The following is a 27642-nucleotide window of genomic DNA, read 5'->3' on the forward strand; positions in this document are numbered from 1 at the left end:
TTTGTCATCTATGGTGTTTGTTATTATTAAGATCCATGCTGATATGATAGATAGTTCAGTTTCATTTAAATATATTTTTCTAATTATTTGTTTACTAAAAACAAAGTAAACCTTTAATGGTAACATATTATTTGCCATGTTAACATGTAATATTCAAGAGTGCTGGATCAGCAGTGGTGGCGATCCATCACTTATCTATGACGAACAATGTGGACAAGTGTAGGGTATTAATTGTCTATTACATGATATTCAAATGTAATGATAGTTACTTTCATAATACTAAGATTTTTTTCAGTGCAGTTGTATTAGGATTTGAAAGAACTCCAAAGTTAAGCGTGCTTAAGTAAGAATAGTTCAAGGATGGATGACATTCCAGGAAGCTTTGAACGATGACATTCTGGGAAGTTCTGAACAAAAAACACATAAAATGACAAGTCTACTAGTGGAGGCATGTGTTACAAATGGTATTAGAGTCTATACCCATCCAAAAGTGTGCCAGCAAAGATGCCGGACCCTAAGGAGGTGAATTGTGACAATCAGTGTGTGTGGATGTAGGGCACTGGCAGATTAGCTGAAAGTGTCTAATCCCACATCGTTCTAATGTAGATCGTGAGATGTTTTAAATGTAATGATAGGAAGTTCATGATGCTGAGAGATTTTTAGATTAATTTTTCAGAGCAATTGACTTCAAGGTTCAAAAAAATTTGAAGTTAAACATACTCAGGCTAGAGTAATTTAAGGATGGATAACTTTTTGGGAAGCTTTGAATAAAAAAATCCCATATCGAGTGCGATAGCTAAATTAGCTCAATTCTCAAGAAGTTTTGAACAAAAAACCCCATATCGAGATAATATAGGCAGAGAGTAGAGGCTAGGTATTACATAGGAGTCGAGTCTTAACCCATATTGAATGTGATGGCTAAAAAAGCCTCATATCAAGTGCAATGGTTAAATTGAGAAAATATCAATTGAGTACGGTCACTAAATTGGAAACAATATAGGCATAGAGTAACACGTTCGCTAATAGAAACGGTGTATTACATATGAGTCAAGTTTTACAGGCTGACATATAAATTCAAAAGACCCATAAAATTAAGGATAAATTACATAAACTTCCCATGAACTATTTGACACCTATAACTCATTAAAATTATTAAAAATTTACAAAGGGAAAAAAATAAAGTGGTAGTACATTAAGACAAATTACCTTTATAATTAAAAAAAAATCTATAAAGATTCTACAAATTAAAATTACTTAAAGGTCTATAATTAATAATTCATTTAATTAATGTTAATATAATTTTTAATAATTTTTAGAAGAATATTGTTTTTAATATTTTTTAAGAAAATATTTTTAAGAGGAAAAATAAAAGTTCTACATTAAGACAAATAACCTTTAGAAAAAAATCTATAAAGATTCTAGAAAGTAAAATAACTTAAGTGTCTATAATTAATAAATTCATTTAATTAATTTTAATATTATTTTTAATAATTTTTAGAAGAATATTGTTTTTAAGTTTTTAAGAAAGTATTTTAAAATATTTTTGAAGAATTATTACGATTAATATTTAGATAATAAAAGAAAAAGTTTTGATTAAATTATTTCTAAATATTATAATGGGTAATATCGAAAGGGTATGGTTTCTTTTTGATCAAGTCTATCAAAATGTCTACAGCACCCAAAAAAAAAAAGAAAAAGAAATAAAGAAATAAAATAAAATAAAAATTTGTGGCAAAATATGTTTACTCACTCTGGAAATCTAGAAATTGAAACAATGGAGATGCATAATATTAAAGGTAGCTTTATGGAATTGAAGATTGCAAGTTACACGCTCATAATAACAGCGACGGAAGAGATTCAAACTCAATACTTAACTAGGGTCGGCCAGGAGGGTGTGAAAAATGTGTTATCGCCAGTGAAGAAAATATCGATGTTAATGGAAATATCGAGGGTATGATTTTACGGAAATATCGATGGAAAAATCAATATCAATGGAATTATCAATAAAATTATGAAAATTATAAATTTTTAATTTAGAATACAAATTTTTACATATGAGATAATTAATATAGTAAAAATAATATAAAAATACAATAATAATAAAATATTCTATAAATATTACCAATTATTTATAAGTGAATAAAATATAATGTTAATTAGCACCAAAACATAGAAAATTGAATAGATAATAGTAAGATATAAGAAATTCTCAAATATAATCCCTAATACACTATCAATACCAAAAATAATTTCTTGATTCTTCAAATTGATGATCATATCTCGATGTTTCGCGAGTATAACAATAGGCATTCTAACTCGTCATATTAGAGAAATTTTCCATATAATTGTGGATGTGCCCAGTATGTCTCTCTATTAATCCCAACCAACTGTCCAAACGGAGGGTAATGTGGATTTATCTAAGGAGTGGTATAACATTCATTTTCTATTACTTTTCTACTCACTTTTCTGCTCTCGTTTCATTTCAAATTTTTTTTTTTTCCCTTTCTATGTCCTCTCCTACTCAATTAACATTGCGAAAATCCATAAACATCAAATCCAAATAATCAACAATTTTTGCACTTTCATTCACATTTTCCACAGTTGCACTTTCATTAACATTTTTTTTTTTAAAATCAATAACAAAAAAAAAAAAAAAAATTTCTCATGTCTTCCTCTATTGCACTTTGATTAACATTTTTTTTTTAAAAAATCAATAACAAAAAAAATAAAAATAAAAATTCCAGTGTCTTCCTCCTCTCTGATTGTCCCCTTTCCCTTTAACTCTCTTTCCCTTCAGATCTTTCCCTTTCGATCACAACACACAAAGACACACACACCAATTCTCGGTCGGCATTTTCCACCAACAGAAGGAAATTTCCACCGATTTTTGAAGATTTCGGTGACTTTCTTCGATTCCAATGACAAATCGGAGGCACTCCTGATAGAAACTTCCTCCCCTCCCTCCTCCCCCACCCCCCACCCCCCCCCCCCCCACCCCCCCCCCCCCGCCCGGAGGCCAATCTGTGTCAACGGCGGCCAACAACCAAAATTATCGTCGATTTCTCATCAGTTTTGGTGACTTTTGTTTCACTAGTTATCACATAGGATCCAGCAATCATGGGACCACCATAGCCATTGGTATATAATAAGTTTTATATATATATATATATATATGTACTATTCTATTTCAAGAGTTTTGTAAAGGAAATTTAATTTTGCCAAAATTAATAAGCATCAATTTTGGGCATGAAAGGATTTAAAAAATATATAAATATTAGATGAATATATATATACTTTTTGGGAAAAAAAAGCATATTAATTAACATTTTTTTTAATTACATTTTTTTTTTTTAATTTTGAAACCCATATCACAATTGAATGTGACTGGATATAGTTAAGGTAGACTATATAATAATGCATAGTAAATATCGTCATATGCAAAACTAATTAAAAAAAAAATATATATATATATATATATATATTTATATCTTATTTTATGGAAAGTTATTGGTTGAAAAAAGTAGATATTTTATTCAGATGTAACTAGTCTCAAACTAAAATTAATAGCTTTTAGGAAAATTTTCCTTATTATAAGAAGTACAAAGTGAAAAAATCCTTAATCTTCTCCACAGTCGTATGTCTTACAATTTTGTCTATATGCTTCTGTTCTTCTCCATAAACAACATAGCTATAAAGCTTTTGCCAGTGGATTTTTCTATCTTTGTTTTACCTAAATTGGGGTTTTATTTATTTATTTATTTTTATCTTCTTTATTTACTTTTGTATTTGTTTTATTTTCCTATTGTTTCTTGTCTTTTTTTTTCCCATAAAAAAAATTAAAATGTATTATAGAAAACAAATATCTTGATGTGAAAAATGAAAGAAAACGGAAAAACTGAGAAGTTAATACAATCTCAAAAAGATGCTTCTAAATTTTGATAGATTCATTGTTAAAGAACTACAAAATTTAGACTATGTAGTTAAAAATTCAATTGAATATTTCACGAATGACCATCAAATAGATTATGGAAAAAAAAATTCGGACTTAATCAAAATAATAAAGTTGATGTTGATGATGAAGTATGTAATGAAAATGACAAAATTGAAAACTTAAATAATTTAGTTGATAATAGGTCTGTTCCTTCTACTATTTATGATCCAAGAACTTGGGATGATAAATCTAGACATTTATTTGTTGATAAATGGTCCTATTTCGTTGGAAAAGGATCCTAAAATTAAATTTCTAGAATTGCAAGAAGAATTATTTTTACATGATTTACTACATTTCAAGGTTTACATGTGGTATTGCTTAAGGTATTTGTTTTCTTTTATTTTTATTATTATTTTTTGTTGAAATGTTTATTCATATAAGATTAGTAGAAGATGTTAGTGGTTGGCTTGCATGGGAGTTTTGAAGGTGTTTTCAAGCATAAATTAAGTGCTTTACATGTACCTTTTGTTCTTTCATGGTATATGAAAAAAATAAAAGTACAAAAAAATTGAAATGCTATATTTTTTATATGTAATAGATTTTGTTCAATGATTATTATAATAGTTATATTATTATTTGTTCTATATAAGCATTTCTAAATAAATGGAGGAGGTTCATATTTATATATATATATATATATATCTAAATAGATTGAAAAATGGCACTCTTTCGAATTTTATACAAGGCATCTCAGGACCGACCTTGCACCTCATCATACATCATACTAAGCTTTAATACCATATAAATTTACCATCTATTAAAAGTTTAATCAAATAGGAAGAATCCTTAAACCTATGTATGATAAGCTAACAAATTGCACATATCAACATTTAAGACAGTTAAGTCCTCAGTTTCCTATATTTAATCTTGCTTTTACTTGGATGCCTCCAAAATAAGGCTAGGTTAGAGAAGATTTATTCATCAGCTAGGGGAATTGCTACTAGAAATGAGTTTGGTCCGCTTGTGAGGGTACAGACTTTGAGCAAAAAATGCTGACTTTAAAGGCACTAGGAGGACAGAGAGGAACTGCCAAGCATTGTAGAAACCTTAGACATTTTCGTTCTATCAGCTGCAGCTTCTAGAACACATAGTAATCCAATCAGGATGTAATTTGAAGCCTCATGTCTAGGTCATTTACCATCTATTGTTACATTCACTAGCTCCAAAGCTGTTCCATTGGCCTAGTGTTGCCATGCCTATGGCAAAGTGAATTGCAGCATGTACAAACATTGATTATTTATAAAATAAGATAAATCTTAACAATTTTCTTTTATATAGTGAAAACTTAGAATCATAGCACTCATAAGACTTTGACGATTTGATAAATTGCAAAAACTTGAGCTTTTCGGACCTGTAATAACTTCGAAGACTAAAACATCAAAGCTATACACATTTAATTTAGTAGAAAGTTTCCATTCTTAGCTTACTCTGGTACTATGTATCCAATACATGCAAAGTAAAAAAACATGAAAGAAAGTTATAACTCTTTACCATAAAAATCAAAAAGAATCTATAGCTATAGATATTTGGTAGGGTTTGTTACGAAAAGATCTTACTTTTGTACCCAAGACTACTATTATGTAGTACTATATCTCTTAAGCATACAGAAAATATACTTTTGATGTACAAAGGACCACAAATCCAATTTGTATTACCTTAACTTGTGCTTCAATATAATATCTTTGCTTGACCAAAATATGAAATTTTAGGATTCATGTTTTCATCTAGAAAAGTATTGCTGGCTTTCAAATCTTAATGAATAATCCTAAGCTAAGAATCTTCATGCAAGTAAAGCAGCCCTGGAGCGATTCCCTAAATGATTTTGTACTATGTTTCCCATTTCTGACATACATTATTTGCAAATAATACAAATGTAATACAACTAAGTTTCTTTCTATAGGTGTTAAATTGCATGGAAGAAAAAGACATAAGTTGTTATTCCATAACTGGAAAGCATTTATTTGTAAATCCTTATTTTTTCTATCACTGAAAAAGAAAAGGGCTAAATACCTAAAACAAAAAATATTGAATTTTCTTAAGCACTAAACCAAGATATAAAAAGGAAATTTCTAAATGGACTAGGTAGATAGTTGTTGCAAAAGGTCCTCTATTGCTTCATCTGACTAAACTTTGACATGAAAGACAAACATGTAACACCTCGTAGCAAGGTGTATAGGACATTTTTGTTGACCAAGTTTGACAATAGTTAATAGGGTTGATCAAATGGGCCCTATAGTTGACCTTTCACTGTAAGAGAAATTTTGCTTATGAAGGTACTGTGATGAAGTACATATAGTTCATAGATTAGTAGCATGTCAAAATTGGAGCTTAGATTAAAAAGTTATGATCAGAACAAAGTACAATCTAAACTGATCAAGTGAGACTGAGTTTTACTTTTTATTTGTATGGATTTTGGTTTTAACACATGTACATTATATGGTACTCATCGATATGAGTCCCTTAACTAGCGGCTCACTTAATTTAAATTTATGGTTGAAAAGTTAGGGACTTGTAAGGTTTTAATTATTTTTTCAAGACTAACTTTACTAGATATATTTTTAACACATGCATAAAATGTGGTGATTGGACCACGCATGCCATGTGTTAGCACCCCAACTAATCATGTGAGTGTATAGTAGCACCATCGATGGCTTTTAATTGGACCATTTGGGATAAAGAGAAGGAAACGAGGAGAGAGAGAGGGTTTTCCGACCACCCTTAAGTTACCCGATCTCTAACCGCTATTCAATCACATGTGCCACCCTATCATGAAGATCTCCTCGAACCTGACCAAGCAATAAAAAATCTCAATGAGATCTTCGACAACAAACTGGGATTGGGCAGTTTTTGGAAGTGCAGCCATTGGCTTTGAAGGTCGATATCTCCCTCTCTGGCAACCATTTTGCTTCATCGCACTCATTATCACCTTGCCCTAAATTTTCACAGCTAGTGGATAGTTGATGTGTCAGTGTCTGAGACATTTTTTGGTAATGGAGATGGCTCATTAGTTCTCTCAACTTTGGCAAGTTCTCAGCTAACCCACCACCATTTTCCACCAATTTTAGCTTTTCTGAACCCAAATCCAAGATCCGATTTGCTCAATTTGGGCTAGTTTACAATATCAAAGAACATTAAGTTGATCAAGTCTCTTAGACAAGATTTCAACCACCGCCAGCCAGATCTCCCACAGGTAGGCCAAATTCACAATTCTTGTACGCTAAGCTCATTTTACTAAATAGATTGCTTGTTTTGATCAAGGTTTGTGTTAACTTCCTGGGTAAATTGTGTGTAAAATACCATATATAAATATTATTTTAATGGGTATTATATTTTTGTTGATATTTTAAATGCCTGTATAATAAGAGGGATGGATCTCATAGAAGATCAGGAGTGAGCTGTATTTTCATGTGAGCTGTACATTTTTCAAACATATATTTTTGGGGATTAATTTATTTTATTTATATTGCTATAATTTTTGTTAAATATGGTGTAAATTAGTGAAGGAAAATTGTTATTATTATTTTATGTATGTGTGATAATAATTATACTTCTTACAAATATTTTTGTAAGAAAAATGGTTGACTGAGAACTGAATAATAAAAATTGATCTGGTGGCACATATATTTTATTTATACTTATTTCTTTGATAATTGTTTTTTGGTAAACATCGTAAGTTTCATAAATGCCTTTTCGATTAATTGAGTAAATTTTTATATAGGTTTGGTAAGTTGTTAAAACACGGTAAAAGTTTATAAAAATGGTATTGTGATAAAATTGTTCATCACTACTTGTATTTTGTACTGTCATATTTATCAATTAGCGCATAGGTATTATTTAGTCATCCAACAAGAACTAAGTAAGAAAAGTTGGTATTTTGTGCAATGAACATTGGTCATCCTCCTTCTAGCCGTTGAATGGCAGATTGTTAACATCAGAGGCCTTAAGATAGCAAGGTGTCTAATTGTAGATTTTTCTTGTTATTTCCTTGTCAGGGAGTGCTTAGGTGCCAAATTCCACCTAGCGTCATTTGGTATATGGTGTGGTGTATCAAGTAAACACTAGGTACATGTTTCAAAAATATTTTTAGAATATTTTTTAAGTTATTTAAATTATGGGTTTAAATTGTTTAATTAGTCATTTATTAAATTTATCTAACTGTTTGAATATAATATTAATTATACCATATTATTTTATTTTTACATTAATTTTATTTATTTATTTCAAACAAATATTTTTGCGACAATTATCTAAATAATATTTTATTCCTTTTTTTATCTTATTTAAATTTTATTGCATTTCAACTTATCTTATTTTATTTTTATTTTTATTTCCCATAAAATATTTAAATATCCGGGGGATACAAAATTATGAGTTTTGTGAAAAATGTTTGTTAAATATGGAAACCTTTCAAATTAAATGAATTAGTAAGGGTTTTGAGAGAAAATCATATTTCTAGATATTTTCTTAAATTCCTTAATTTACCTTGGCCATTATTAAATTCTTCATTTCCTAATTATTATTTTATTTTATTTATTTTAATTTTTTTATTTATTGTTATTGTTAGTAATTAAATAGGTGCCACTCACTGGGATGAACAGTATCTCATTAATTTTTTTTTTTCTTGTTTTCAATCCATTCCTTAGGTACATGTAATAATGGATCGATTGTCCAGTTGGTAGTTCATCTAACTACCTTTGTTCGCTATTGCAACTAAAGTAGAACATCTCTATATTATTATTACTCCTATATATGTTACACCTTTATTTTTTAAAATAATGTCTTAGAATCCACCAGTATTGAATTGTGGTAGTGGTAACACATTAAATGTTGTTTATCTATTAATTATTATTTTATGCCTCTTTCTTTATTTTTTTGGAATGCTACAATCTTGTCGAAAAATTTTGTAGCAAAGGGGAAGGAATAAAGCAGTTACACTTTTGGAGTGTGTTTTCCATTTAAGAATTTCTAGATTAGTCCAATCCCAAAGGAGATACTATTGGATTTTTTATAGAACCTCTAGTGGGATTTCTGCTAGTCAGGGCTAGCCTAAGGTTGCGATAGGGAATCTTAGGAGATTCTTGGCAACCTCAGTATGAAAGCTTTAGGTTCTTGGATTCTCAAGACTCTGCATTGTTGTGCATCTCATATGTCAGTTATTTTTTTTATCCAACATTGTTGAAGTATCTTTTTCTGAATCTCTATATTATTTCTTTAGAACCTACTGCAATGCACAAATAAGGTAGACACAATTCTCAAGAGGACTCAACTAAGAGTTCTAGAAGTAGGTCAACCTTTAGAAATCTTGTCATATAGTTGAATCGAGCATTATGAAATACTAACACTATGGGGTACATAGTGGATCAAGCATGATGCTTGAGAGCCATGAATTTTAGTGGAGCTGAAAGCCCAGCAGTGACCATTGCTTGGCTTAGTAGTATGAAAAGATCTTGGACGAAAGGATGTAATGTCTTAACAAAGATCGGATCGGGATAGTAGGCTTTATGCTGAAAATAGATGCTAGGAACTGCTAGAGGATAGAAAAGATGAAGAGACATCATAGTTGGGAGCAATCTAAGAATGTGTTCACCATGGAATATTGCCCTCCTGCTTTTCATAAATCAGGAAAAAGAAAATTTAAGAGATTGTATCAAGGAAATATGATAGTTTTTTAGTATGAAAGGAAAGTTCCAAGTGTTGTATGTGTTTTGTACTTACCTAATTTATAGATGGCTTGAATTAGTATGTAGCTTCAAATATTTTTAGGACAGTGCATCCAACTTACCAATCTATGCGAGATGCCATGCTTGACGTTGAAAGATAGACCCTGATGCGCATATCAAGTGCAGATCATTTGAGTTTGCGTTCTTAAGAGCCCATAGCCAAGGGTCACTTAAAAGGAGTCATAGTTTGGGTTCCTTTGATAGTGGAGGATGGAGTTGTGGTAAACCAAGCCTCTAACATAGCTTGATGTGAAAGGGTCATCATTTTTTGCAGACAACTCAACATTTAATAAGTGGCAATATTAATCCTTACTAAAGGTTCATTCTTAAAGGTTGCTCTAGACAAGCTAGTAGAATTTGTGGCAAGTCACGTGGTGCGCCATGCAAATAAAATGGTATATGCTTCCAACGCGAGCTATTGGGCCATATGAAGAGAGATTACCCATATCTACAAGGCAGTATCAGAATATTAGGATAGGGCTTGCAAACTTAACAGGCTAGTGGTTATCAGGGTCAAAGTTCACACGTAAGTCAAGTTACAGATGGTTCATCCAGATTAACACAATAGTCTCAGCACTAACAGAGGCAAAGGATAGAGGCCTCAACCAATGGTCTATAAGACTAGTAGAGTCACTGTGGCCTATCCAAATGTTCAAAGATTATATTTTCTGTATTGAGGACCAAATGATAAAAGTAGATCGAATCATTTTGGATCTTTTTGGGTTAGATGTGATTCTAGGCATGGATTGGCTTGCTATAAATTATGCCTTTATGGATTGTTATAAGAAAAAAAAAAAGTGACATTTAGGCATCAGGGCTTACCAAAGGTAGTGTTTTGCCAGGAGTGCAAGAGACCTTCATCGTTTGATTTTTGCCCTTACTACTAGGCATTTGCTCAAAAAGGGTTACAAAGGGCATCTTACTCATGTGATTGATACCCTAATGGATGGGATAAGGTTAAAGGACTATCTCATGGTGAGAGCCTTTCTAGACATATTCCTCAAAGAGTTCCAAAGATTACCACTGAAGAGGGAAACTGACTTTGCTATTGATTTCACCCCTGTCACTTTTCTTATTTCCCACCTTGATGAACACCATTCTTATTTGTAAAGAAGAAATATGGTGCCTTGAGATTGTGTATTAACTATAAGCAGCTTAACAAAGTTAATGTTTCAAGCCAATATCTGTTGCCAAGCATCGATGACCTATTTGATCAACTCCAAAGTGCAAAGGTGTTTTCAAATATTGACTTAAGGTCTATATACCACCAGCTAAGGATCAAGGAATATGATATACCCTATACTGTCTTTAGATCTAGAAATGGGCACTATGAGTTCTTAGTGATATCTTCGAACTTATTAATGCTCCAACAGCATTCATGGATTTGATGAGCTGCACATTTCACCCGTACTTAGACCATTTTGTCATTATATTCATAGATGATATTTTGGTCTACTTAAAGAGGAGAGAAGATCATGTGAGACATTTAAGAAGGGTGCTACAAACCCTAAGGCAACATTAACTGTATGCCAAGTTTAATGAATGAGAGTTTTAGCTTAACAGAGTTTATTAACTTGGGCATATGGTATCAACAGATGTTATTTATGTAGATCCTAAGAAAGTAAGAGCCATGTTAAATTGAGAGCGCCTAACCTCAATGAGTGAAGTATGGAGTTTCCTTAGCCTAGCAGAATATTGTCACTATTTTGTTAAGGTATTCTCTAAGATAGCAGGGCCATTCTACTACCTAAACCATAAAGGAGTTAAGTTTGAATGGATGGACAAGTGTGACAGGAGTTTCCAAGAATTAAAGAACAGTCTGACATCAGCTCCTTTTTTAACCGTACCAAATGGGAATGAGAGTTTTAAAGTCTATTGTGATGTGTCTTATCAAGGTTTGTGTTATGTCCTCATGCATAACAAAAAGATAATTACTTATGCTTCACAAAAATTGAAGAAGCATGAGTTGAAGGCAAACCTACACTGACCATAAAAGCCTCAAGTATATTTTTATTCAATGGAAATTAAATATGAGGTAGAGGGGGTGGATGGAGCTATTGAAGGATTACAATTGCATGATTGATTACCATCTAGGAAAGGCTATTATGGAAGTTGACGCTTTAGGTAGGACGGCTACTGATATGTTCAATCTATCCAACTTCCTTTGATAGTTGAACTAAAGAAATTGGGAGTAGTGATACATATGCATCCTCCTAGAGTAGTCCTAGCAAGTTTTCAAATGCAATAAAAGTTAGTATATTGCATTTTGGAAGTTCAAATGGAAGTCGTTAAGTTGATAATAATAAAAAATAAGGTGTAAGAAGGGCTTAACCCAAATTTCTCTAGCCTTAAGAATGGAGCCCTAATGTAAAAGGGAAGGCTTTTCTTTCTGACATATTAGAGCATAACAGAAAGATTTTGGAGAAGGCAAATAGTTTGATGTACACGATGAATCCATGGGGTATTAAAATGTATCAGACATTGGTAAAGAAATCCCAGTGGTTTGGCATGATAAAAGAAGTTACAAAATTCGTATCAAAGTGCCTAATATGTCAACAAGTAAAGGCGGAGAGACAAAAACCTTCAAGATTACTTCGACCTTTACCTATCCCCTTATAAAAGTGGAAGCACCTCACTATAGATTTTGTGTTTAAACTCCATCCCACAACAAAAAGGTATGATGGTATATGGTGATTATTGATCGACTTATTAAATCTGCATATTTTCTACCAGTGCGAGAATGGTTTTCTTTAGAAAAGTTTGCTAAGTTATTTGTGAACCTTATAGTGAGTCTGCATGGGGTACCAGTGATCATCACATTCTATCAAGATCTGCATTTCACTTCAAGGTTGTGTTGGAATTTGGTAAATACATTCAGAGCAAAGCTAAATTTTAACACCTTTTTCCACTTACAAACTAATGGATGCATCATGCAATTCAAAAGAAGTAATGATTAGCAACTATTGTTGGTGGGATTTATCTACAACAACAATTATCAGGCAAGCATTGAGATGTCCCCGTATCAGGCATTGTATAAGACATAGTGCAGGACGCTACCTAATATTATTGGTTAGTAAAACACCAATAAAAATTATCAACATGATTGTTGTACCTCCATTTATGGTGGAGTTTCAAAATTGAGGAGAAAGTGCTAATTCAGGTGGTGGAGTCGACATAAGGAAAGCATATGATTCATAAAGAAGGAAGCAACTCATAGAATATATCTAACTCCTAGTTTTCCATCATAGGACTGAGGTATGTAAATGATAACATCTTTCGAGCAAGTAAAGTAGTTGTTTTCCATCAAGTCTTTGCATGATAGTATTTATGTTGTTTGAATCTTCGTAAATAGCATTCCCACCTACAAATCTTGAAGGAGCAGAGGTAACTTGTGATGATAGATTTTTCAGCAAGTTATCCAGTTAATGATTTAAAAGAACTAGATTGTTTCCATTGTTTGGATCAGAATGAGTATCTTAGAACACTGTTGAAAGTAGAGAAAGAACACCGATTGGAATACGTATCAAAAAAATAGTAAAGCCTAGGAAAGCCTCCTTCTGGTTTGAATGTGGACCACTAATCCTTTTAACAGCTCTATTTATGCAATCTTGACATTCTTTGGTAATGGCTTAGCTTGTACATTGTACAAGGCCATAATCAGTATCAAGGTTTTTACCCACACTGATGTTATGAAATAGACCATTTAAAAAAGCACTTCCAGTAAACCAAGTGAGGATAAGGTTTAAGTTCTACTCATATACACTTCTAGAAGGGAAAAGAGGTGAATTACAGTAATAATATATAGGTTCTAAATCTTAAGCTAAAGAAAGATAGTAAAATTCATGAATACATGGAAGTAAGAGCAGAGGGAGAACATATAATGAGTAAGATTGCATTTTTACAAGCTTTACAAAGACTAGAAGCATAATATGCAGAAAAAAGGAAAAAGAATAAGTGAAACTAGAGCCTTCCCTGCAACCGCTGAAGCAAATAAAAACACCCAGTTTACTCTTTTTATGTATTTATTTTTGTTATTTTCATTTACTTTTAGTTATTTCATCAGCCATGGTTGTTTTGCTATGGTAGATAATTAATTATGCAATTACATGAGCAAGCTGGAGTTGATTTTTGACAAAGAAGGTCGGCCAAGAAGGCGAGGCTCTATGGGAATAATATATAATCATATAAGTGCTAACGTTCTATTTGATAGTTTTTGAAATGAGACATGACTTCGGAAATAGCTTTGTACACATTACTAATCACATCGAGCCACTTATTCAATCAATTGCTTGTCAAATGAGGTTAGCCAAATCCTTATGTACAAGATTCATGGTCGTTCTCTCTGTCAACCCTATTAGACTTGTTCATAGGCCATTTCAAAACGAGTTTAGTATTTTTCACCAACGGGATTCATAAAACGGATTTATTGGAACTCCCATGTATATATGGATTCATATTATAATTTTTTTTGAAACAGTAGTTTAACAAATTATTTATTGACCAACTTTTTAAATATATATATTTTTAACTTATGGTTAATTTGGTTGTTGAGCTTTCAAAAGAATAGGAACACTTTAGAAAGATAATAAAAGTTTTCTTTGTTGTTTGTTTTTAAGGGTGCAGTGTGGATCACTTTTCCAAAACGAATACCCCTCAAATATATAGAATATACTATATCCATGTTTAGGAAAATTTCTATATATCTTACCAAAGTCATTATCATGTTAATAAATTTTCTTTAATTGTTCAAAACCAAGCAATCTAGCATCTATGTTTGAAAACAACACATACCTTCGGGATAAAGCATCGGCTACTACATTTTCTTTGTCTTTCTTGTAACGGATGACATAAGGAAAAATCTTGATGAATTCAATCCACCTTCCATGCTATCAGTTAACCTTGCCTTGGCCTTTGATATGCTTTAAAGATTCATAATCCGTATGAATCACAAATTTCTTCGGCATCAAGTAATGTTGCCACGTCTCCAAAGTTCGAACTAAGGCATACATCTCTTTGTCATAGGTTGGATACTTCAATACCGCCCTATTTAACTTCTCACTAAAGTATGTTATAAGTCTTATTTTTTGCATTAACACAGCTCCAATACCTATACCTAAATCATCTCTTTCAATTTCAAAGGTCTTAGAAAAATTAGGTAAAACCAATAAAAGAGCATTAGTTAATTTTTCTTTTAACAAGTTAAAAGACTTCTTTTGTGCTTCTTTCCATTGGAATCCAACATTTTTCTTGACAATTTCGGTCAATGGTGCTATAATAGTACTTAAATCCTTGACAAATCTCCTGTAAAAGTTAGCCAAACCATGAAAACTTCTTACCTGGGTGATAGTAGTAGGTTATGGCCACTCTTGGATTGCTTTAACCTTGGATTGGTCAACTTTAATTCCTATAACACTCAGAAAAAATCCTAGAAATGCAAGCTCATCTTGGTAAAAATCACATTTTTTTAATATTAACATATAATCTTTCTTTCCTAAATACTTAAACTAACCTAAGGTGTCCTACATGGTCATCTAAGTTCCTACTATATACAAGAATATCATCAAAATAAACAACGATAAATTTTCCAATGAATGGATGCATAACATGGTTCGTTAATCTCATGCAAATGTTAGGTGCATTAGTTAACCCAAAAGGCATTACGAACTACTCATACAAACTATACTTTGTCTTAAATGCGGTTTTCCACTCATCTCCCTCTTTCATTCTTATTTGATAATACCCACTCCTAAGGTCAATTTTTTAAAACATGCATGCACCATATAGTTCATCAAGCATATCATCTAATCTAGGAATAGAATGCCTATGCTTAATAATTATGTTGTTAATTGCCCTACAATTTACACACATAAGCCATGAACCATCTTTCTTAGGTAATAACAACATAGGAATAGCACATGAACTCATGCTTTCTCTAATGTAACCTTTTCAAACAACTCACTTACCTGGCGTTTAAGTTCTTTTGTCTCCTCAGGATATCACTACTAGAATCGCGTTGATAAATGACGCAACTACTGTGTCGCACAAAATAAACAGTGACACATTCAACAGAGTCGCCTCATGTTCTGTCGCTAAATACGTAAGACAACATGCAACGCAGTTAAACAGTCGCCTATTCATACTTTTTAGCGACGCATGTAACAATTAACTTATAGTGATGCAAAATATAGTGACGCTGAAATAGAACGTCACTCTAAATATTTTAGTGACTATTTTGTAAAGCATCGCTAAATATTTACGTCGCTAAAAATTACTGTTGAATAGTGACTCATCTACATTTTAGCGACGCTTTCATGTGTCGCCTATTTAGCGACGTACTGTTCGTTTAGCGACTCATTATTAGTGTCACTTATTTAGCAACGCATAGTTGTTTTAGTGACGCATTATGTATGTCATCTTGTTAGCGATGCATAGTAGTTTTAGCAACTCATTTTGTATGTCGTCTTTTTTGTGACTCAAAGTTGTTTTAGCGGCGTTTTAGTAAGGTCGCCTATTTAGCGACGCATCTATCTTTTGGTGACTCATTATAAGAGTCGCATATGTTTTTTATTTTTAGCGATGCATGGTTTCATTTAGCGACACATTCACCAATCAACTTAAAGCGACTCATACATTTAGCGACGCTATATGAAAAAGTCGATAAAAATCTATTAGCAACAATTTCGTGAAGAGTCGTTATATATGTATGTCGCTATAATTGCCAAAAATTCTATCAGTGACTTTTTGTGAAGAGTTGCGAAATTTATGAGTCGCTAAAATTATCTAATTATATGTTGCCATATATTTTAGGCAACGTTGTATTTTTTTAATGGGTCGCCATTTATATATATATATTTTTAATTTTTTTTTAAATTTGTAAAAATTGATTAAAATAGTAAAAATATAAAAATAATTAAAATACAAAAAAACTAAAACTAGCTTCGTCTAAAATAATTAGAATACAAAAATTTTAAATAAATATTTGTTCATAACAAAATAATTATCAATATAATTAAATATCATCTCATTGACATATTTTTACATAATTTGTGAACTATAGTATATGCAAAGCAAATTCAATTTGAATTAAACTTCCATGAATGCATACTCACGTCCTCTTGTTGGCGTGACACATTTCTCCTAATTAAAAGGGGAAAACACATAAGAAAAAATAACTTAATGAATAAATAAATATTACTTAAAACATAAGTTAATAAATATACGTACCAATTTATTTAGAAGATTTTTCTATCCATATCCCCTCATAGTCATTACGAACATAGCCACTCTCACATTCATCCTCATTATCATTTTCATCAACACTTGGCAATTGTATGGCAAATGGATTGTGAGCCATTGTAGTATCGCCAAGAACATCTTCTTCAACAAAAGTACAATGTCGTGGTGGAGTTATAACAATAGACAATCTCAAATCAAGTTGATCTTCAACATAAAATATTTATTGAACTTGTGAAGCCATGATGAATGGGTCAGATTTATATCCAATTTTACTAAAGTTAACACATATATACCCCATTTCATCAACTTTCATACCACTGCTATCAACCCAATCACAATTGAACATTGAAATTCGAAACATAGTGTAATCGACATCCCAAATCTCTCTTATGATCCCATAATATGTCGTCTCAGCTAAAATTGGGTTATTATCCTTAGCACTAGCAAAATGCTCACTTTTGGCAATAACTTTGTCACTACTATTCTGGGTGACCCGTTTATTATCCATATCTAAAGTGCTTGATCGAACCCCTCTAATGACATATCCTTCATGTTTCGTTACCACCCATTGCGAACCATGGGCTATCCATCTTAATGTTTCAGATACTGTGTGATTAGGTTGACTTCGCTCCTATACAATCTAGTTAATTGAAAAAAATATGAAAAATTAAAGCTAAAACAATGATATTATATATTGAATATTTAACTTTCCCCTACCTTATCATGTATCCAGTACATAAATGTACGTTTGTGTTTGTCTTGAAACCATTTTGCCTTTTTTCCTCCATTTTTTTTTTCTTGACTTCAAGACTTCAAAATGAATACTAAAACAAATAAAAGTTTTGTAATTAATAAAAATATCCAAAATATCAACTAAATTATACGTGTTGATATATATATATATTAAAAATATCAACTAATTTATACATTAACATGCATATACGCACCTGACATACGGTTCCACTTCTGGGGTATTCGAAAGTACGCATCTATAGACTTGCTCCCAAAGTTATTGATCAATTGATTGATTTTTTCCACCTTTAATGAGGGCACCAACATCATCTTTATCATATAACTTTTGACATCTACCAACGGGGTTTCCAACTGCATCTAACCCTCTCTAAAATTCACTACAAAACTCAATCACTTCTTCGTATATGTAACTCTCAACAATACAACCTTCTGGCCAATTTTTATTTTGAACATAACTTGTCAATACTTTCATGTACCTCTTAAATGGGTACATGCACCTGAAATGTATTAGTCCACACAATCTGACCTCTTGAACCAAATGTACAGTTAGATGAACCATTACATCAAAAAATGATGGTTGAAATAATTTCTCTAGAAGGCACAAAGTTGTAACAAGATCATTTTGAATTTTGTCCAATTCAGCAACAATGATAAACAATCATGAATTGCATGACGCAAGAGTTGTTGCATCAATATATGACAATCATGAGATTTTAATCCTACCATCTTTAAGTCCTCCATTGAAATAAGATTCCTAAAGTTTGAAGAATAACCATCTAGAACCTTTCAGTCCACTAAACACTTACAAAACAATTTATTCTCATGCTTTGATAATGTATAGCAGGCCGGTGGTAGAAAAGTTCAATTTCCTTGCAGCTTAGGGGCCAAGTCTTTTCGCAAACCCATTTCTTATAAATCTAATCGAGCATTAACTCCGTCCTTCATCTTACCATGAATATTTAGCAATTTACCATATATCCTCTCACAAACATTTTTCTCAATATGCATGACATCTAAATTATGTCACACATGGAGAAATTTTCAATATTCCAGTTCAAAAAAAATGGACTTCTTCTTCCAACATTCTTCAGAATGAACAGTCCTTCTCCTCTTGTTTGAGTTATCAAAACTCATAGCATTAAGCTTAGCTAAGATTTCTTCACCAGTCAAATTCTTGAAATCCATTGAAAGCCTTCTTTTGTCATATGTAGCAATGATTTGGAGGAAGAAATCTTCTATGCCCGATAAAACTCATTTTTTCCCATTCTTTAGCCTTGTAGCAAAAGTATTTTCACTGTAAATTGGACAAGCATAATATCCCTTCACTGCATGACCGGACAAGTTACCATAAGCTGGGAAATCATTTATTGTCCATAGCAACACTACCTTCAAAGTGAATTTCTCTTAAAGATAAGCATCGAAGACCCCTAACACCCTCAAGATGGAGAATCCGCAGGGTGTTGCATTTCCCTTGTCTTAACCTTTCTCCCATTGGCCGTGTCAAATTCCTAGCTGTTTCAACAATCAATAGAAAGCTTTGCCTCTCTTTGTCCGTGGTTTTTTCCTGTCAAGGGTTTTCCACATAAATCTGTGTATGCTTTGTTTTATTTTATTACTATTGTTTTTGTTTTAATTTCACAACAGGTTTTATTCTATGAATTGCTATCTCCAGTATGAAATTTATCCATTCTTTCTGTCATTAGTACAACTCTTACAACCTCAGATAGCACCTTCGCCCACTTCATTGCTCAAGTGGAATTCTAGCACAACCCGAGGTACTAATGCAACCAATCCTGATAATGAACGTCTAATTTATTAATCTTAAATGTTGTCTAATTTATAATGCATCCATTGGATGTTTATATGCAGGGAAAAGGAAAAGTACAAAAACAATGGTCGTTATCTTGATTCCGGTATTTGCAGCACTGCTAGTGATCGCCATATTTTGGACTTGCTTTGCAAGGCGAAATGCTAAGAAGAAGAGAGCTGGTAACTACATTATATTTGCCATTATGAAGTCAATTTCGATTTTTATCTTAGATGTAAAAAGAGATTATAGAACATACGAGGAATATTTGTCATTTTACAAGCTGCTACTTTGCCATACAAGTAATGCTGTGTAGTGCACAAAAAAGGTGATTTTCAAGTCTATCTCAACTAATATTTCTCTCTTATTGTTCATGAAGATGGTTATTTTGATGAAGATAATAACAGTAGCATAAATTCATTTTTGATTAGATTAAGAATTATTCAAGCTGCAAGCAAAAATTTCTCGAACAAGTACAAACTAGGAGGTGGAGATTTTGGTCCAATTTACAAGGTACTTTGTTAGTTTTTATTGATAATGCTATAATCTCTGTTCTTGTTTCATCTAACATGTAAGTACTATTTGTGGTGAAGGGTAAACTGCATGATGGGAGAGAAATATCAGTGAGAAGGTTGTCAAGTTACTCAGTTCAAGGTGTAGAAGAACTAAAAACCAAAGTAATGGTGGTTGCTAAATTGCTCCATAAGAATCTTGTAATGCTACTGGGCTTCTGCTTAGAAGAGAATGAGAAGCTACTTGTCTATGAATACCTACCTAATGGGAGCTTAGACAAAATTGTATTTGGTATATGGATTATTTGCTTCATTCATTGTCACTTTGCTCTAGCTTATCGGACATGCCTCATATTACTTCCATTCTACAGTAATGAATCAATACCATGAACTGGAATATGAATTAGGTTCTCAGTGAACATTTCTTTTATAGTAGCAGTAGTCTAGGGAAACTTTATCTTCGACGAATACGTAAAGTTCCTTCAAAGGGATAAAAACTGTAGATAGAGCCTGCATCAACAATTTGTTGTAATGTGGTGCTTCATTTAACAATGTCCCATGACTATAGGCACATCATTTCCTAAACATTCTTGCCGTATTTACTTTGCTCTCTATAATTTCAGAATTTAGAAACTTGCTACTCAAATTTATAGTCATCTTGTTTTAGCCATTCTGTCATAGTGAGTCAATGAAATGATGTCAAAATTGAATTGAATTAAGGCCCCATGACTGTAGGCACATCATTTCCTATAAAGCCATACAAAATTATTTTTCCTATCTTCACAAAATTTCCATTCTTTCTCTTATATTTTCTCCTTTATAAGATTCTTTTTCCTTGAATAACCGACTGCCCCTTCCAAATTACAACTCATATTTACATGTGTATAATATATTCTAAATCTGTTTGTCTCATCAAACATTCTTTATTTGCATATAACTTGTATGTTTGAAAACCCAATGATTTAGTTGAAGGGAAACACAATCTTTTGGATTGGAAACAACGATATCAAATCATTATGGGTATTGCTCGAGGGCTACTTTATCTGCATGAAGAATCTCAACTCAAGATTATTCACCGTGATTTGAAAGCCTGAATCCCAAAATCTCAGATTTTGGTCTAGCAAAACTATTTGGCGAAAGCTGGACTCATGGCAATACAAATAGGATTTCTGGTACTTTGTAAGTGATTAAGAATTTCTTCTATATGCATGCTTCAAATATTTCTATTCCCATTACAGAGGACTTAAATTTTTCTAAATTGATATGCAATGGATATATGGCATCAGAGTATGTTATGAATTGTATGTTCTCATGTTATGAATTGTATGTTCTCGACAAAATCCGATGTCTATAGTTTTGGTATATTGGTTTTGGAAATCATTACAGGTCGAAGGAACTCTAGTTTTCAAAACTTAACAAATCTTCAAAGCCATGGAAGCGAGCAAATCCTTACCATGATTAGTAGCTCATAAATGATTAAATTTATTTAGATGAATAAATTTATAACAGGCATGGGAACATTGGAGAAAAGGAACAGTGATGGAGCTAATGGACTCAAAAATGGGGGATGAGTGGCCTAGACGTGAAGCTTTGGAGTGCATCCAAATGGGTTTGCTATGTGTTCAAGAAAGCTGCTGCTGATAGACCAAAAATGTCAGAGGTGGTTTTGATGCTTAATGGTTATGCTACATCTTCCTCCATGCCATCAAGGCCAGCTTTTTATGTTTCTGAGGAGAGTGATGATTCATTTGTGGTACCAGATTTTCAATTAGATAAGTTTACTACTGAAGAATCACATCAATCTCTTAATCAGGTCACAATTACTGAATTAAATCCCAGAGATTGAAATGTCCAAATTTGGTTGCTTGCTTTCCTGGCAATCTCCCTTCATTTTAAAGATCAAGTTGTCGGTATTTGTTCACAGATAACTTTTTGTAGATATTTTAGTTAGCTTAGCTAAATTAATGGCTTTGAACCTACTTAAAGGCTAACGCAAATACAAACAAGAGCTGTGAATAAGAGCTTTGAATGTGGATCAATAGATAAATAAATATGAGCGTGTAATAGTCTAATAGAAGGGATAATATATTGGGATGATGTGGTTCAGTTTAATTTAAGGTTGTTCTGAATTATAACATAACATATCACCTTATAAAAGGTTTTTTGTATTTTACTTTTTTGTTATGCACTCAACAAGATTTGTTTTCTTGTCATTGACTTGACTTTGCTTTATCATTGACTTTTTTTGCTTGGTTTTTGTCGTTGACTTTAAGGAGATTCTTTTTTTTTTTTTCCCGGACATATTATGTGGAATTTGCTTATTTTAAATGTTTGATTAGAGTTATTTTGGCTATAATCTCTGTTACTCCGCTCATTTCATAAAGTATTCTACCCGGTTTGGTTGATGATGGTTAATTAACTACGATTTTGAACTCATGATGATGGTTGATGATTATTGACTGTTTGCAATAATTTCCATCTACTTGATATTTTGAACTCATGACCTTTCAGTCTGGATTGGCTATAAATTAAATCTTTTTGGAATAAATTTATTTTGAAAAGCAAAATAACAAATCTTTATGAAACAAAAAATTCCAACATAAAAGTTATAAAATAACCGCAGGTGATTTTCATAACATTGGTAATTTTCAAATTCAGACGGACTACAAGTAGATCAAAGAACATCTTTACTAGTTCAGCAACAAACTCCAAAAACAAACGCACAAAGAGCTAATGGGATATTTTTTCTGTGAACTTTACTCGAGGGGTTCAGGTTTTATTTGGGAAGGTCATGGTCAGAAAATCAGAACCCACATAAATGAGCTTGCTTGCACTCTGTGCTATGGATTTCAGCCAAAGATTGTTAAACTTGCCATTTTGTTGTTGCAGCAGCTGTCAGAATCTAGTTGAGAGGCAGGTATGCTGCTTATGGTTAAAAAATTGAATATTTTTTTTAGGGAACTCTTCCATTCTACTATATTGACCATCAAAACCGTGTCGTATAAGTTTGACCCAAAAAAAAAAATAAAAAAAATAAAAAAAAACAATGTTATATAATATTCTTTTAAAATTGATCAGCTGTTCTCCATCAAATTGCATTTTCTATCTGTCTTTTGTTCTATTGGCTTACATACTTCTAGTAGGCTCACAATTCTAGCAGCCAAAAATATTTTGACTAGAAAAGTTGTGACCAAGTCCTGCAAGACTTTCTATTTAATTTGATTATATAAATTAGGTTGTTTCTTTCTTTATAAGTAACTTTAAATTAATACTTCTATTTATTTTCTTAAATTATGTGTCCCTAAGATTCGTTGGGATGCGTAGACAGTGGTGTTGCATTAATGGTTTTGAAGACGATGTTTCTCAGAAGGAGATATAATAATTTTAAAATTTCCTTCCTAAAATTTATTGACTGTTCTGCAAGCAAGATGATTTAAAAATTTGCATCATCTTGGTAGGCTAATTATTTGATCAAATTTCAGTCTATCTAAATAATGCATGTTCTGTTATCATTTTTTTATTTAAAATTATTTTATATGATGAATCATCAACTGTTGGAACCAAAAACAAAAAAGTCAACAGGATTCTTTGCTTAAGAAGTTGAAGGGAAAAGGCTGAAATTTATTCATAATCACTTTTTCTTCTTTTCCCTTTTCTGCCTATTCTGCTTCTGGTCTTTTCATAGCTTATAAAATGCAATCTCTTCCATTATATGCTCTCATTTTACTTTTATTATTTTCATATATTGTTGAATTCACTGAAGCCCAAGATTCGCTTCTCTATAACTACTGTAATTCTGCTCTTTACACTTCTGGAAGTGTCTATGAGAAGAACTTAAACCTCACTCTGACTTTGCTTGCTGCAAATGCTTATCTAAATGGCTTTTACAACGTTAGTGTGGGAAATAGCCTCAACACCGTTTATGGTCTTGCACAATGCATAAGCAATGTCTCTGATACCGACTGTCAAAATTGTGTGAATAAAGCTTCTAAAAGCATCAGGGGTTTCTGTCCCAACCAGAAGGAGGCCTCCATGGGCTATAAAAACTGCTTAATACGCTATTCGAGCCAGCGTTTCTTCTCTACTTCCAATAGCAATCGAAGATACTCATTGGCCAATCCGAACAATGTAACTGATCCTGTTCTTTGGAATCGCCAGTTGGGAAGCTTGCTACAAGAGCTTTCATCAAATGCTGCATCCGCTCCTTCCAGATTTGCTGTTGGGAGTACCAATTACAAAGATTCTGACAACTTATATGCAATGGTACAGTGTACGAGAGACTTAGCAGAAGACAGCTGCTTAAGTTGTCTTCATGATGTTATCGGTCACATATCTGAATACTGTTATGGAAAAATAGGGTGTCGGATATGTTCTCTGAGTTGCACCCTTCGATATGAATCATATTTTTTCCTTCTGTCAGCTCCGCCACCATCTGATTTAACTTCTCCTTCTCCAGTCCTTGACCGAAACTGTACCACCTCCCAAGGTATATATTTCTAATGCAATCAACCATGCTAGTATTTTTGGTGTCTCTTTAACCAATAATATCAAATTGGATAATCTATCATTGGTCTAAAATTTTGGTTGTTTGGTGTTATTTTAACCATGCTTGCTGGTAAATTTAGTGTCTTTTTGATCAATTGCTATTTTTATATTCCTTAACTAAAGATGTAATTGTGTCCAATAGATTCAACTAGCAATGCGAGGTGTTAGGTTTTCTATTTATCTAACAAAATGGTCCTTGATATTTCATGTTCCATCTTTATGCCAAGATAGAAACCGAAGATCATAATCAGTGAATATGTAGATTCTACAAGATAAACCTCCCATCCTCTTAATTTGGTTTTCCATGGTATCAAGGAAATGAACATATCTATTCATGTCTATTTACAAACTTTATTTTTACTTTTGCATATGCCAAATTACACCTCTTTAAGGAAATACAAACTGCAGCTGTTGTAATCTATTGATGTTTATGCAGATAAAAGGAATCCTACAAAAGCTGTTACTGTGGTTATCCCGGTAGTTGTGAGCTTCTTAGTGATACTAATAATCTGCACTTACTTAACAAGGAGAAACGCCAAGAGAAAAAGAGCTGGTAATTCAATTTCATATCTTATCATTTACTTGATTTTTAAGATTTCAGAACTTCATTTTCCTTTTCCCCTGCAACAGCAGCAAATAGAGGTCCTGTGAAAATTGGTTTACTGTCTGTTTTCATGTTATCATTTTCTTTTTATCTATTACCTACCCTAATAGGTGTCCAGATTGTCTAAATTTAGTAATATATATATGCTTGTTTCTTTGTTACACTGGTGGTTTTGATGAAGATGGGGTGGAGTCATTTCTCATTGGACTGAGAACACTAAAAGTTGCAACAGAAAATTTCTCCAATGCACAAAAACTAGGAGAAGGAGGTTTTGGTGCGGTCTATAAGGTACTTAGTTGATTATAATCAATGTACACTGTATAATATTTTTGTTAATGGTCTAAAATGACACTGTCCGTATGCAAGGGTAAACTGGATAACGGACAAGAAATAGCAGTCAAAAAACTATCAAGTCAATCAGTTCAAGGTTTAGATGAACTAAAAGCAGAGGTAATGGTTGTTTCTAAGTTGCTGCACCGGAATCTGGTAAGATTGTTGGGATTTTGTTTAGAAGATGGAGAAAAGCTACTTGTCTATGAATATCTTCCTAATGGTGGCTTAGACAAAATTTTATTTGGTATGGATTAAATACCTTATTATTATTATTATTATTATGATTTGATCTCTTTTCTATTAGCTACATATTCCTTTTTTATTTTATTCTTTTTATGAAAGAAATATTGCCACCAAATTTCTCTCCCAGAATTCTCTGTTCTTTCAAGGAATTATTCTAAATGTTGGCACAAAGATATTTTTCTCCATATTGAGAAAGTTGTTATTATCATAAGTAGGTTCACTTAGCAATTTCTTCTTCTATCGTAGTAAATATTTAGGTTAGGTAGGTTCAAGTTTTCTACATTTTTTTTTTCTTTTTTATAATTATCTTTTGCTCCTTCTCAGAGGAAATAGAAAGGAAAAAAAGTCAAGGTTTGCTAGTTTTCGTTTTACTGTTATGGAATGTCAACTTCTCTTTCTTTTGTATGAAATTTAACAGCTTCAGAAAGAAGTTTGGCTTTACTGCACTTGTATTTTTGTTCTAACTAATGTATACCTGAAACTTAAATGATGTAGATGGAGGAAAACATTCTTCTTTGGAATGGGAAACACGATATAAAATCATTCTGGGTATTGCTCGAGGGCTACTTTACCTACATGAAGATTCTCAGGTTAGGATTGTTCATCGAGATTTGAAAGCCAGCAATATTCTGCTAGATGCAGACATGACTCCCAAAATTTCAGACTTCGGTCAAGCAAAGCTATTCTGTGGAAGCCAGAGTCAAGGCAATACAAATCGGACTTGTGGTACTTTGTAAGTAGAAAGCATACTTGCTTGTTATACTTCATTTTCTATGGTAAAGACTTGTAATTTTCTCTTGTTTTTGACTGTGGATGCAGTGGGTACATGGCACCAGAATACTCTAAGAATGGAAACTTTTCAACTAAATCAGATGTTTATAGCTTTGGTATTTTAGTTCTGGAAATTATTACAGGTCAAAAGAGCTCAAGTTTTCGCAATTTATCAAATCTTCAAAGTCTTGTGAGTACAATGATTCTGATTGTTCACTATATAAAAATGCTAAGACTTTATCTTCTTTTTAAGGTAATTGATATTTGTATGCTTCAATTTACTTTGCCTCAGGCATGGCAACACTGGTCCAATGGAAAAGCTTTGGAGTTAGTGGATCGAGCAATGGGTGGTAAATGGCCTAGACATGAAGCTTTAAACTGCATCTCCATTGGGTTACTCTGCGTTCAAGAAGCTGCAGCTGATAGACCCAAAATGTCTGAGGTTTCTGCAATGCTTAGCAGTTCCTCTACGTCTACCCTAGTTCCTTCAAGGCCAGCATATTTTGCTGAAATTCCTTATCCTCACAAGTTGACAAAATGATTTGTAGTAGCAATTTCACCAGCTGATGAATATATATATATATATATATATTGATATATACTTTAAACTAGCTAGATTTTAGAGGCATTCAAGAATTCAGCAGAGTAACAGCAAGACTGAATAATCGGAAACTGAGGATTTAAATGTCTATGGATTCTTCTTTTCCTCTTGGTAGATGCTCTTGAGTGAGTGACTCAAGTCATTTTCCCAGACTTGATCAAGAAGAAATACAGATTTTGATGGTTTCATCCTTATTAAAACAATGAATGATGGATTAAAAAAAATATATATTCAATATGTAGCAAAAATAATCCTTCTCGTAACAGAATATTCGCTGTGGCATATGGAATGAAACACAAGAACAAAAGATGAACTTCACGTTATTAATTGGGAGCAAATCGAACACACATAATTCACAATTCGAAACATTTTTTACCCACCTTTTTTTTTTTTTTTTTTTCCTCAATGGAAGAGACTTGATCCACACGGCACCTTTAAAAACAAACGAGAAAGAAAATTTTTTATTATCTTTCTAAAGTGTTCCTGTTCTTTCAAAAGCTCAACAACCAAATTAATCATCAGCTAA

At 32.3% G+C, this 27642-nt stretch overlaps 1 pseudogene; it reads left to right on the forward strand.

The window, feature by feature from the left end:
* The window catches only part of LOC107435742 (cysteine-rich receptor-like protein kinase 7), a 56531-nt pseudogene extending 29333 nt beyond the window's left edge, over nucleotides 1-27198 (forward strand).
* Nucleotides 27199-27642: the final 444 nt, after the last annotated feature.

This window comes from Ziziphus jujuba, chromosome 4 (assembly GCF_031755915.1).
Source record: "Ziziphus jujuba cultivar Dongzao chromosome 4, ASM3175591v1".
NCBI lineage: Eukaryota > Viridiplantae > Streptophyta > Magnoliopsida > Rosales > Rhamnaceae > Ziziphus > Ziziphus jujuba.